The following is a 14,249-nucleotide window of genomic DNA, read 5'->3' as shown; positions in this document are numbered from 1 at the left end:
GATACAGGCTGTGAAACCAGCAGGAGTCTGAACCAGCCCCAGCCCCTTTTGGCTGCATTAAGGGCAAATCTGGAGAATGCTGATTTGAGCAGCCACTCACAAATGAGAGAGCCTTTGTAGAACTCCAGATTTCCTGAGGAGAGAGTCTAGCACTGTGTTGGAGAAAAAGAAAAAAAGAAAAAAAAAAAAAAAGGAGGGGGTAAGATGAACTTTACCAATGCCACCCCTTCCCCAAGGTGGCATACCATGGAGCTGAACTAGCCAGCAATGACTTCTTCTGTAGGGGAAAACAGTGGGTGATTGCCCAGCTTCCCAACCTGTATAGGATACTGCTAAAGAAACTTGTTTCTCTCCTGCAGCACCCACAGTATTGAGACAGTACCTGCATGACTGCAAGTAGAGGAGATGAGGATATAAGAATATCAGAATGTATTAAAGAAATACAATTCCTACCAGCTGCATCCAGGATGCCAGCAGGAAGCCCACCACAAGCTGCTGGGAAAACCTTGCACAAGGATCCCCCACTTGGCTTGCAGGCACCCCCAGTGCCCCAAACGTTAAGCCCACAGCTCCCTCAATTCTTCAACTAGCTCTTTGTGTATGCTCCCAAGTATGGCAGTAAGGGCCAGTTTTGGTAGACAGAGAGCATGCAGAAAACAGGCCAGAGTCTGTGGTGAGGGAGAAATCACAAACGAGCTATAGTATTATCTTAGGAAAAACAAAAGAGGTTTCCAGCAGCCAACCTGGTGAGTTGTAAGGTTGAGAGAAGACAAAGAAGCTTAAGATTTCTGCCACAAGGGGGCAAGAAGCAGGGAGCACATGTATTCCTACAAGGACAGAGAAAGCCTCAGTTATAAGCAGGACCAATAAAAAGTATCTCTGACCTGAAGGCATCTAGTAATATTTGGAGGAGGTGACTACTTCAAATGAGAAAACGGCAATGCAAAACTCCAAGAAACATGAGGAATCAATGAAACATGACATTACAAAAAGATCTCAATAATCCTCTAGTAACTGAACTCAAAGACAGAATTCTGTGATTTACCTGATAATTCAAATTAGCTGTTTTAAAGAAACTCAATGAGCTACAATAAAACATAGAACTCAACAAGCAGGAAAGCAATACATGAGTAAAATGAGAAATTCAACAAAGAGAAATCATAAAAACAAACCAACAAATCTGGAGCTGAAGAATGAATGAAATGAAAAATGCAATAGAGAACATCAACAGGAGAATAGACCAAGCAAATATAAAATCAGAGAGATAGAGGATGGGGGCTTTGAAATACCCCAGTCAGAGGAGAACAAAGAAAAAAGGAATGAAAGAGAGTGAAGAAAGCCTACAAGATGTGTGGGACACCATAAAACAAACAAGAATATAAAAAATAACTACTGTTCAGAATATAAAAAGTAAAAAAATGGTAAAATCAAAAACATAAAAGGGGCAGTAAAAGAGAGCTTTTGTATGTGATTAAAGTTGCTATCCATCAGCTTAAAATTGACTGTTTTAAAAGATTTTTTAAAAGATTTATTTATTTTAGAGAGAGGGCAGGGGAAGGGGCAAAGGGAGAGGGAGAGAAAGAATTCTCAAGAAGTCTCCTCACTGAGTCCAGAGCCTGACACAGGGCTCGATCCCAGGACCCCAAGATCATGACCTGAGCCAAAATCAAGAGCCGGCCACCTAACTGACTGAGCCACCCAGGTGCCCCTATGTTTTATGTAAGTCTCACGATAACCACAAAGCAAAAATCTATTAGATTCACAAAAGATAAGTGAGGGGAGTCAGAGCATACCACCAGGGAAAAGAGAGGGAAAAAAGAACAATGGAACTACAAAATAGCCAGAGAGTTATTAATAAGATGGAATTAGTAAGTCTACATATTAATAATTTCTCTAAATGTAAATGAATTGAATTTACCAATCAAAAGGCATAGAATGGCCAGATGGATAAAATTCAACTATATGCTACCTACCAAAAGGCACTTCAGCTTTAAGGTCATACATAGGCTCAAAGTGAAGAGATGGAAAAAGATATTCTGTGGAAGCAGAAAGTGGGATTGGCCTTGCAGGGTTGGCCCATACTTATATAAGACAAAATAGACTTTAAGCCAAAAATTATTATGAGACAAAGAATGTCATTATAGAATGATAAGGAGGTCAATTCATCAAGAAGATATAACAATCATAAATGTTTATGCACCCAATTTTGGAACACCTAAATATGTTAAGCAAATACTTACAGATCTGAAGGGAGAAATAGGCAATACAAGAACAGTAGGGGATTTCAATACTTCACTTTAAGTAACAGATGGATCATTCAAACAGAAAATCAATGTAGAAACATTTGACCTGAATCATACGTTAGACCAACTGGACCTAACAGAACATTCCACTCAACAGCAGCAGCAGAATACACATCTTCTCAAATACACATCTATCCAAGATGGATCATCTGATAGGTCACAAAACAATTCTTAGGAAATTTAGACTGACATCATACCAAGTATCTTTTCCAACCACAATGGTATGAAACTAAAAATCAAAAAACAAGAGAAAGCTGGAAATTTTACAAATATGTGGAAACTAGGCAACACACTCCTGAATAACCCATGGGCCAAGGAAGAAATCAAGAGGAAAAAAAAAAAAATCCCCAAACAAATGAAAGTGGAAACTCAACAGACAAATACATAAGTGATGCTATAAAAGCATTTCTTTTTTTTTTTTTTTTTTTTTTTTAAGATTTTATTTATTTGACAGAGAGCGCGAGAGGGAACACAAGCAGGGGGAGTGGGAAGGAGAAGCAGGCTTCCCGCGGAGCAGGGAGCCCGATGTGGGGCTCGATCCCAGGACCCTGGGATCATGACCTGAGCTGAAGGCAGATGCTTAACGACTGAGCCACCCAGGCGTCTATAAAAGCATTTCTTAGAGGGAAGTTTATAGCAATAAATGCATGTGTAAGGGAAAATGAGAGATTTTAAATAAACAACTTTAAATGTCAAGGAACTAGAAAAAGAAAAACAAACTAAGGCCAAAGTTAGCAGAAGGAAATAAAGATCAGAGCTGAAATAAATGAGATAGAGACTAGTAAACCAATAGAAAAGATTAGCAAAGCTAAAATCTGTTTTTGAAAAGATAAAATTGACAAAACTTTAGCTAGACTAAGAAAAAAGCAAAAAGGGGCACCTGGGGGGCTCAGATGGTTAAGTGTCTGCCTTTGGCTCAGGTCATGATCTCCAGGTCCTGGGATTGACATCGGGCCTGCTCAGTGGGGAGTCTGCTTCTCTCTCTCCCTCTGCCTCTCCCCCACCCCCACTTGTACTCTCTCTCAAATGAATAAATAAAATCTTAAAAAAAATAAATAAAATTATTCTAACAACACATTATATATAAAAAAAGAAGAAAAGCAAAAGGGCCCAAATAAAATCAGAAATGAAAGAGAAAACATTCCAACTGATATCACAGCAATACAAAAGATCATAAGAGACTACTGTGAACACTTGTATGCTAACAAATTGGATAATCTAGAAGTGGATAAATTCCTAGAAACATATGACCTATCAAGACTGAATTACGAAGAAATAAAAAATCTGGAGAGACCAATTTCCAATGAAGAAAAGCCCAGCACCAGATGGCTTTGCTGTTGAATTTTATCAAACATTTGAAGAATGCCAATTCTCAAACTCTTACAAAAAATTGAAGAGGAGGGAACATTCCCAAGCTCATTTCAAAAGGTTAGCCTTACCCTGATGCCAAAACCATACAAGGACACCACAAGAAAAAAATTACAGGCCAATAATCCTGATGAATATAAATGCAAAAATTCTCAAGAAAAATATTAGCTTACTGAATTCAGCAGGACATTAAAAGAATCATACACCATGATCAAGTGGGATTTATCCCTGAGATACAAGGATAGCTCAACATATTCACATCAATAAATGTGATATACCACATTAATAGAATGAAGAATAAAAATCATATGATCGGACTCCTGGGTGGCTCAGTTGGTTAGGCAACTGCCTTGGGCTCAGGTCATGATCCTGGAGTCCCTGGATCGAGTCCCGCATCGGGCTCCCTGCTTGGCAGGGAGTCTGCTTCTCCCTCTGACCCTCCCCCCTCTCATGTGTTCTCTCTCATTCTCTCTCTCTCAAATAAATAAAATCTTAAAAAAAAAAATCATATGATCATCTCAACAGACGCAGAAAAGCATTTGACAAAATGAAACATCCCTTAATGGTAAAAACACTCAACAAATTTGAGTATAGAAGGAACATTCCTCAAACAATAAAAGCCAAATATGACAAACCCATAGCTAACATCATACTTGACAGTGAAAGGTGGAAAGTTTTCCTTCCAGTTCAGGAATAACACCAGGATGTCTACTCTCACCACTCCAATTCAACATAGTACTGGAATTTCTAGCCAGGGCAATCATATGCGAAAATAAGTATAAGGCATCCATATCAGAAGGGAAGAAGTAGAATTGTCTCTGTTTAGATAATATGATCTTATATAGAGAAAATCCTAAGGACTCCACCTTAAAACTGTTAAGAGCTAAGAAAAAACTAAAGTTGCAGGATATAAAATCAACATACAGAAATGAGTTGTGTTTCTATACACTAGCAACAAAATACCTGAAAAATAAATTTTAAAAAATCTTATTCACAATAGCATCAGAAATAATAAAATATGTAGAAATAAATGTAACCAATGAGGTGAACAATCTGTGTGGTGAAAAATACAAGACTGATTAAAGTAACTGAAGAAGACACAAGGGCGGGGGGGAAAGATGGCGGAGGAGTAGGGGACCCTATTTCAACTGGTCCCCAGAATTGAGCTGGATATCTACCAGACCACTGTGAGCACCCACGAAACCAGCCTGAGATGTAAGAAGATCTGGATCTTTAAAAACAGAATATCGCAGGTGGTTGGTTTTGAGGTATGAAGCAGGGAGCCCTGATTCTGCGGGCAGATATCGGAGGATAAACGGCAGCAGGAGGGTGCCTGGCCGTGGGGATCCTACACAGCCATTGAGCAACAGGCTCGCACGCTGTGGACAGGGCACAGACTCACAGACCGGTAGCAGTGGGGAAAGGACTTTTGGGCAGCCGCTGGGACAGAAAGCCAGAGAGGCGGGGTTGCGGGCGTGCACGAACTGGGAGCGGCTGGCGGTTTTAGAAGCACAAAGGGCAGAGACATGCCCCGACCTGGAGGCAGGACTGGGAGTGCTGCAGATGGGTGCACAACGCAGGACGCTGCAGTTTATAGCACGGACAGAAGCAGAGACGGTGTGACCTGGAGAGCTCACTGAAGAACAGACTGCGATCTCTCTGCTCTGAGGCAGAGGGTTGGAAACGGTCTCTTCTGCTCTGACTCGCGCAAGAGACGCAGAAAGCCCCCAGGGAAAGCCGCCAGAGAACAAGAGCTCCAAAGACTGATTCCCACTGAGCCCATCCCCCGCCACAGGGGGGCAGGGCAACTCCACCCAAACAGGGTTGCCTGAGTAACAGCGCGGCAGACCCCTCCCGCAGAAGACAGGCTGGGAAAACAAGAGGCCAGCAACCCTAAGGTCCCAAGAAAACAGGTGCATCTTGCTTGGGTTCTGGTAAATAATTTGGACGCTATACATTCCCTCAAACACCCATCAACAGAATGACTAGGAGGAGGAGCCCCCAAAACAGAAAAGACTCAGAGATTATGACTTATGCTGCAGATTTACAAATGGATGCAGATATAACCAAGATGTCGGAGATGGAATTCAGGCTAGCAATTGTGAAGACAATGGCTAGAATGGAGAAATCAATTAATGGCAACATAGAGTCTCTAAGGGCAGAAATAAAAGGTGAATTGGCAGAACTTAAAAATGCTATCAATGAGATCCAATCCAATATAGATAATCTAACAGCTAGGGTAACTGAGGCAGCAGAACGAATAAGCGACCTGGAAGACAATATAATAAAAAGGGAAAAGAGGAGGCCAGGGAAAAACAACTCAGAGTCCATGAAAATAGAATCAGAGAAATAAGTGACACCATGAAGCATTCCAATGTCAGAATAATTGGAATCCCGGAGGGAGAGGAGAGAGAGAGAGGACTAGAAGATGTATTTGAGCAAATCGTAGCTGAGAACTTCCCTAATCTGGGGAATGAAACAAACATTCGCGTCCTAGAGGCAGAGAGGACCCCTCTCAAGATCAAGGAAAACAGGCCAACACCCTGGCATGTAATAGTAAAACTTGCAAATCTTAGAACCAAGGAAACCATCTTAAGGGCAGTTAGGGGGAAGAGATTCCTTACGTACAGAGGGAGGAACATCAGAATAACGTCAGACCTATCCACAGAGACCTGGCAAGCCAGAAAGGCCTGGCCTGGCAAGACATATTCAGGGTACTAAATGAGAAGAACATGCAGCCAAGAATACTTTATCTGGCAAGGCTTTCATTTAAAATGGATGGAGAGATGCAGAGCTTCCACGACCAGCAGAATTTGAAAGAATATGTGACCACTAAGCCGGCCCTGCAAGAAATATTAAGGGGGGTTCTATAAAAGGAGAAAGACCCCAAGAGTGATATACAACAGAAATTTACAGGGACAATCTATAAAAACAATGTCTTCACAGGCAACATGATGACAATTAATTCATCTTTCAATAATCACTCTCAAGGTGAATGACCTAAACGCTCCCATAAAACGGCACAGGGTTGCAGATTGGATAAAAAGATAGGACCCATCCATATGCTGCCTACAAGAGACTCATTTTGAACCTAAAGATACATCCAGACTGAAAGTGAAGGGATGGAGATCCATCTTCCATGCCAGAGGACCTCAAAAGAAAGCTGGGGTAGCAATTCTTATATCAGACAAATTAGATTCTAAACTAAAGTCTGTAATTAGAGACACAGAAGGACACTATATCATTCCTAAAGGGTCTATCCAACAAGAAGATCTAACAATTGTAAATATGTATGCCCCCAACATGGGAGCAGCCACCTACATAAGCCAACTGTTAACCAAAATAAAGAGTCATATTGATAACAATACATTAATTGTAGGAGACCTCAATACTCCACTCTCAGCAATGGACAGATCATCTAAGCAGAGAATCAACAAGGAAACAAGAGCTTTGAATGATACGTTGGACCAGATGGACCTCATAAATATTTACAGAACATTCCACCCTAAAACAACAGAATACTCATTCTTCTCGAGCGCACATGGAACTTTCTCCAGAATAGACCACATACCGGGTCACAAATCAGGTCTCAACCGATACCAAAAGATTGAGATTATTCCCTGCATATTCTCAGACCACAATGCTCTAAAACTGGAACTCAATCACAAGAAAAAATTTGGCAGAAATTCAAACACTTGGAAGCTAAAGACCACTCTGCTCAAGAATGTTTGGGTCAACCAGGAAATCAAAGAAGAACTTAAACAATTCATGGAAATCAATGAAAGTGAAAACACATCGGTCCAAAACCTATGGGATACTGCAAAGGCGGTCCTAGGGGGGAAATACATAGCCATCCAAGCCTCACTCAAAAAAATAGAAAAATCCCAAATTCACCAACTAACTCTATGCCTTAAAGAACTAGAGAAAAAGCAACAAACGATGCCTAAGCCACGCATTAGAAGAGAAATAATTAAAATTAGAGCAGAAATCAATGAATTAGAAACCAGAAACACAGTAGATCAGATCAACGAAACTAGAAGTTGGTTCTTTGAAAGAATTAATAAGATTGATAAACCACTGGCCAGACTTATCCAAAAGAAAAGAGAAAGGACCCAAATTAATAAAATTATGAATGAAAGGGGAGAGATCACGACTAACACCAAGGAAATAGAAACAATTACTAGAAATTATTATCAACAACTATATGCCAATAAACTGAGCAATCTGGATGAAATGGAGGCCTTCCTGGAAACCTATAAGCTGCCAAGACTGAAACAGGAAGAAATTGACAACCTAAATAGGCCAATAGCCAGTAACGATATTGAAGCAGTGATCAAAAACCTCCCAAAAAACAAGAGTCCAGGGCCTGATGGATTCCCTGGGGAATTCTACCAAACATTCAAAGAATAAATAATACCTATTCTACTGAAGCTGTTTCAAAAAATAGAAACAGAAGGAAAACTTCCAAACTCATTCTATGAAGCCAGCATTCCCTTAATCCCCAAACTGGGCAAAGACCCCATCAAAAAGGAGAATTTCAGACCGATATCCCTGATGAATATGGATTCCAAAATCCTCAACAAAATCCTAGCTAATAGGATCCAACAATACATTAAAAGGATCATCCACCACGACCAAGGGGGATTTATCCCCGGGATGCAAGGGTGGTTCAACATTCGCAAATCAATCAATGTGATAGAACACATTAATAAGAGGAGAGAGAAGAACCATATGGTCCTCTCAATTGATGCAGAAAAAGCATTTGACAAAATACAGCATCCTTTCCTGATTAAAACTCTTCAGAGTATAGGGATAGAGGGAACATTTCTCAAGTTCATAAAATCCATTATGAAAAACCCACAGCGAATATCATCCTCAATAGGGAAAAGCTGAGAGCCTTTCCCTTAAGATGAGGAACACGTCAAGGATGCCCACTCTCGCCACTATTGTTCAACATAGTACTAGAAGTCCTAGCAACAGCAATCAGACAACAAAAAGAAATAAAAGGTATTCAAATTGGCAAAGAAGAAGTGAAACTCTCTCTTTTCGCAGATGACATGGTACTTTATGTGGAAAACCCAAAAGACTCCTCCCCCCCCAAATTACTAGAACTCATACAGCAATTCAGTAATGTGGCAGGATACAAAATCAATGCACAGAAATCAGTTGCTTTCTTATACACTAACAACGCAACTGTAGAAAGAGAAATTAGAGAAACGATTCCATTTACAATAGCACCAAAAAACCATAAGGTACCTCGGAATAAACCTAACCAAAGAGGTAAAGGATCTATACTCTAGGAACTACAAAACACTCTAAAGAAATTGAAGAAGACACAAAAAGATGGAAAAAGATTCCATGCTCATGGATCGGAGGAATAAACATTGTTAAAATGTCTATGCTACCCAGAGCAATCTATACCTTCAGTGCCATCCCGATCAAAATTCCAATGACATTTTTCAAAGTGCTGGAACAAACAATCCTAAAATTTGTATGGAATCAGAAAAGACCCCGAATCACCAAGGAAATGTTGAAAAAGAAAAACAAAGCTGGGGCATCACGTTGCCCGATTTCAAGCTATATTACAAAGCTGTGATCACCAAGACAGCATGGTACTGGCACAAAAACAGACATATAGACCAGTGGAACAGAATAGAGAACCCAGATATGGACCCTCAACTCTATGGTCAAATAATCTTTGACAAAGCAGGAAAAAACATGCAATGGAAAAAAGACAGTCTCTTCAATAAATGGTGCTGGGAAAATTGGACAGCCACATGCAGAAGAATGAAACTCGACAATTCTCTAACACCATTCACAAAGATAAACTCAAAATGGATGAAAGACCTCAATGTGAAACAGGAATCCATCAAAATCCTAGAGGAGAACATAGGCAGTAACCTCTTTGACATCTCCCACAGCAACTTCTTCCAAGATACATCTCCAAAAGCTAGTGAAACAAAAGCAAAGATGAACTTTTGGGACTTCATCAAGATAAAAAGCTTCTGCACAGCAAAGGAAACAGTCAACAAAACAAAGAGGCAACCCACAGAATGGGAGAAGTTATTTGCAAATGACACTACAGATAAAGGGCTGGTATCCAAGACCTATATAAAGAACTTCTCAAACTCAACACCCAAAAATCAAATAATCAAGTCAAAAAGTGGGCAGAAGATATGAAGACACTTCTCTGAAGAAGACATACAAATGGCTAACAGACATATGAAAAAATGTTCATCATCATTAGCCATCAGGGAAATCCAAATCAAAACCACATTGAGATACCACCTTACACCAGTTAGAATGGCAAAAATGGACAGGGAAAGAAACAACAAATGTTGGAGAGGTTGTGGAGAAAGGGGAACTCTCTTACACTGTTGGTGGGAATGCAAATTGGTACAGCCACTTTGGAAAACAGTGTGGAGGTTCCTCAAAAAGTTAAAAATAGAGCTACCCTATGACCCAGCAATTGCACTCCTGGGTATTTACCCCAAAGACACAGATGTAATGAAAAGAAGGGCCATATGCACGCCAATGTTCATAGCAGCAATGTCCGCAATAGCCAAACTGTGGAAAGAGCTGTGATGCCCTTCAACAGATGAATGGATAAAGAAGATGTGTCCACATAGACAATGGAATATTACTGAGCCATCAGAAAGTATGAATACCCAACTCTTACATCAACATGGATGGGACTGGAGGAGATTATGCTAAGTGAAATAAGTCAAGCAGAGAAAGTCAATTATCATATGGTTTCACTTATTTGTGGAACATAAGGAATGGCATGGAGGACATTCGGAGAAGGAAGGGGAAAATGGGGGGAGGAATTGGAGGGAGAGATGAACCACGAGAGACTATGGACTCTGAGAAACAAACAGGGTTTTAGAGGGGAGCGGGGAGGGGGGATTGGTTAGCCCGGTGATGGGTATTAAGGAGGGCACGTACTGCATGGAGCACTGGGTGTTATACGAAAACAATGGATCGTGGATCACCACATCAAAAACCAATGATGTATTGTATGGTGACTAACATAACAATAAAATTAAAAAAAAAAAAAAGACACAAATAAGAGATATCCCATGTTCATGGATCAGAAGAATTATTATTGTTAAAACGTCCATTCCATGGGGCGCCTGGGTGGCTCAGTCATTAAGCGTCTGCCTTCGGCTCAGATCATGATCCCAGGGTCCTGGGATTGAGCCCCACATCAGGCTCCCTGCTCGGCGGAAAGCCTGCTTTTCCCTCTCCCACTCCCCCTGCTTGTGTTCCTTCTCTCGCTTTGTCTCTCTCTGTCAAAAATAAATAAATAAAATAAAATAAAATAAAATAAAATAAATAAAATAAAATAAAATAAAATAAAATAAAATAAAATAAAATAAATAAAATAAATAAAATAAAATAAAATAAAATAAAATAAATAAAATAAAATAAAATAAAATAAATAAAATAAAATAAAATAAAATAAAATAAATAAAATAAAATAAAATAAAATAAAATAAAATAAATAAAATAAAATAATAAAATAAAATAAAATAAATAAAATAAAATAAAATAAAATAAAATAAAATAAAAAAATAAAATAAAAAAATAAAATAAAATAAATAAAATAAAATAAAATAAAAAATAAAATAAATAAAAAAAAAAATAAATAAAATAAAATAAATAAAATGTCCATTCCACCCAAAGCCATGTATGGATTCAATGCCATCTCTATCGAAATTCAACTGGCATTTTTCACAGAAATAGAAAAACAATCCTAAAATTTGTATAGAGCCACAAAAGACCATGAATAGCCCAGGTAATCCTGAGTAAGCAGAACAATGCTGAAGGCATCATACTGCCTAATTTCAAACTATACTATAAAGCTATAGTAACTAAGACTGGTTGGTACTGGCATAAAAATGGACATATATTCCAATGGAACAGAATTGAGAACCCAGAAATAAGCCCTTGCATATACAGTCAGCTAATATTTGACAAGGGAGCCTAGAATATTCATTGGGGGGAAAGATAGTTTCCTCATTAAATAGTGTTGGGGGCGCCTGGGTGGCTCAGTCGTTAAGCGTCTGCCTTCGGCTCAGGTCATGATCCCAGGGTCCTGGGATCGAGTCCCACATCGGCCTCCCCTCTCTGCGGGAAGCCTACTTCTCCCTTTCCCACTCCCCCTGCGTGTGTTCCTACTCTCGCTATGTCTGTCTCTGTCAAAAAAATAAAATCTTTAAATGAATAAATAAATAAATAGTGTTGGAAAAAATGGATATTCACATGGGAAAAAAATGAAATTAGACCCATATCTGTACCACCCACAAAAATTAACTCAAAATGGATTAAAGACTTAAACATAAGAACTAAAATCCTAAACCTCCTAGAATAAAACAGAAAAAACCTCTTTGACATTGGTCTTGGTAATGATTATTTGGGTATGGCACCAAAAGCACAAACAAAAGCAAAAATAAATATATGGTACTAAATAAGTGAAAGTTTCCTGCACAGCAAAAGAAACAGTCAACAAGATGAAAAAGCAACCCATGGAATGGAAAAAAATTTTTTGCAAATCATATTTCAAAATAAGTTAATATTCAAAATATATAAACTCATACAGCTCAGTAGTTAAAAAAAACCCAATAAATCTAACTAAAAAATGGGCAGAATCGAGGAGACACTTTCCCAAGGAATACATAAAATAGGTAACAGGTACATGAAAAGATGCTCAACACCACTAATCATCAGGGAAATGCAAATCAAAACTACAGTGAGATATTCCCTCACACCTGTTAGAATGGCTATTACCAAGAAGTCCAGAGTTAGGGGCGCCTGGGTGGCTCAGTTGTTAAGCGTCTGCCTTCGGCTCAGGTCATGATCCTGGGGTCCTGGGATCGAGCCCCACATTGGGTTCCCTGCTCTGCAGGAAGCCTGCTTCTCCCTCTCCTACTCCCCCTGCTTGTGTTCTGTCTCTCGCTATGTCTCTCCCTGTCAAATAAATAAATAAAATCTTAAAAAACAAAAAAAGTCCAGAGTTAACAAGTGTTGGTGAGGATGTAGAGAAAACTAAATCCTTGTGCACTGTTGGTAGGAATGTAAGTTTGTACAGCTACTATGGGAAAGAGTATAGAGGTTCCTTAAAAAATTAAAAATAAAACTTCCGTATGATCCTGCAATCCCACTTCTGGGTATATCAAAGGAAATAAAAACAGATATCAATGAGATATCTATACTTCCATATTCTTTTTTTTTAAATGCTATATATATTTTTTAATGCTATATTTCTTTTCTGTTTCAAGTTTTTATTTAAATCCTAAGTTAGTTAACATATAGTGTAACATTAGTTTCAGGAGTAGAATTTAGTGATTCATCACTTACATGTAACACCCAGTGCTCATCACAATAAGTGCCTTCCTTAATACCCATCACCCATTTAGCCTGTTTCCCTGCCCACCTCCCCTCTAGCAACCCTCAGTCTGTTCTCTATACTTAAAGAGTCTACTTTATGGGGGTGCCTGGGTGGCTCAGTCATTAAGCATCTGCCTTCAGCTCAGGTCATGGTCCCAGGGTCCTGGGATGGAGTCCCTCATCGGGCTCCCTGCTCAGCGGGAAGCCTGCTTCTCCCTCCCCCGCTCCCCCTGCTTGTGTTCCCTCTCTCTCTGTGTCTCTCTCTGTCAAATAAATAAATAAAATCTTAAAAAAAAGGAGTCTACTTTATGGTTTGCCTCTCTCTTTTTTTTCTTTCTCCTATGTTCATCTCTTTGGTTTCTTAAATTCCATATATGTACACGTCCATATCCTTGCAGCATTATTTACAATAGCCAAGATATGGAAACAACCTGAGTCAGTCAATGGATGAATGGATAAAGAAGAAGTGGTATATATACAGTAGAGTATCATTCATCTGTGAGAAAGAAGGAAATCTTGCTATTTGTGACAACTTGGATCAACTTTGAGGGCATTATGCTAAGTGAAATAAGCCAGAGAAAGAAAAATACTATAGAATATCACTCATATGTGGAATCTGAAATAGGTGAACTCATAGAAACAGTATAGTGGTTGTTACCACAGAGTGATGGGGGATATGGGGAGATGTTGGTCAAAGGGTACACACTTTCTGTAATAAGATGAATAAGTTCTAGGGATCTAATGTACAGCTTGGCGACTAAATACTATATTATATACTTGAAAGATGCTAAGTGAGTAGATAGTAAATTTCTCACTGCAAAAAAGAAATGGTAATTATGTTACATGATGGAGGTGTTAGCTAACCCTGATGCTAATCATTTCATAATATATGTGTATCATATCAATATGTTGTACACCTTAAACAGTATTATAGTCAATTATATTAATACAATTGGAATTAAGTTTAAAAATTTACAATCTATACAAAAATAAAATCACATATCTTGAATTAATAGGGAGAAATTATATTTTATGTATATGTGTATGGCCTTTCTTATGTTGAGGTATTTCTTCACTATACCCCCCTCATTAAGAATTTTTATCATAAATGGATGTTGAATTCTGTCAAATGCTTTTTCTGCACCTCTTGGGATGATTATATGATTTTTATCCTTTATTTTCTTGAGA

Source organism: Mirounga leonina, unplaced genomic scaffold (assembly GCF_011800145.1).
Source record: "Mirounga leonina isolate KUSES-001 unplaced genomic scaffold, KU_Mleo_1.0 Mir_177, whole genome shotgun sequence".
Taxonomy (NCBI): Eukaryota; Metazoa; Chordata; class Mammalia; order Carnivora; family Phocidae; genus Mirounga; species Mirounga leonina.
This window is presented reverse-complemented; position numbering follows the sequence as displayed.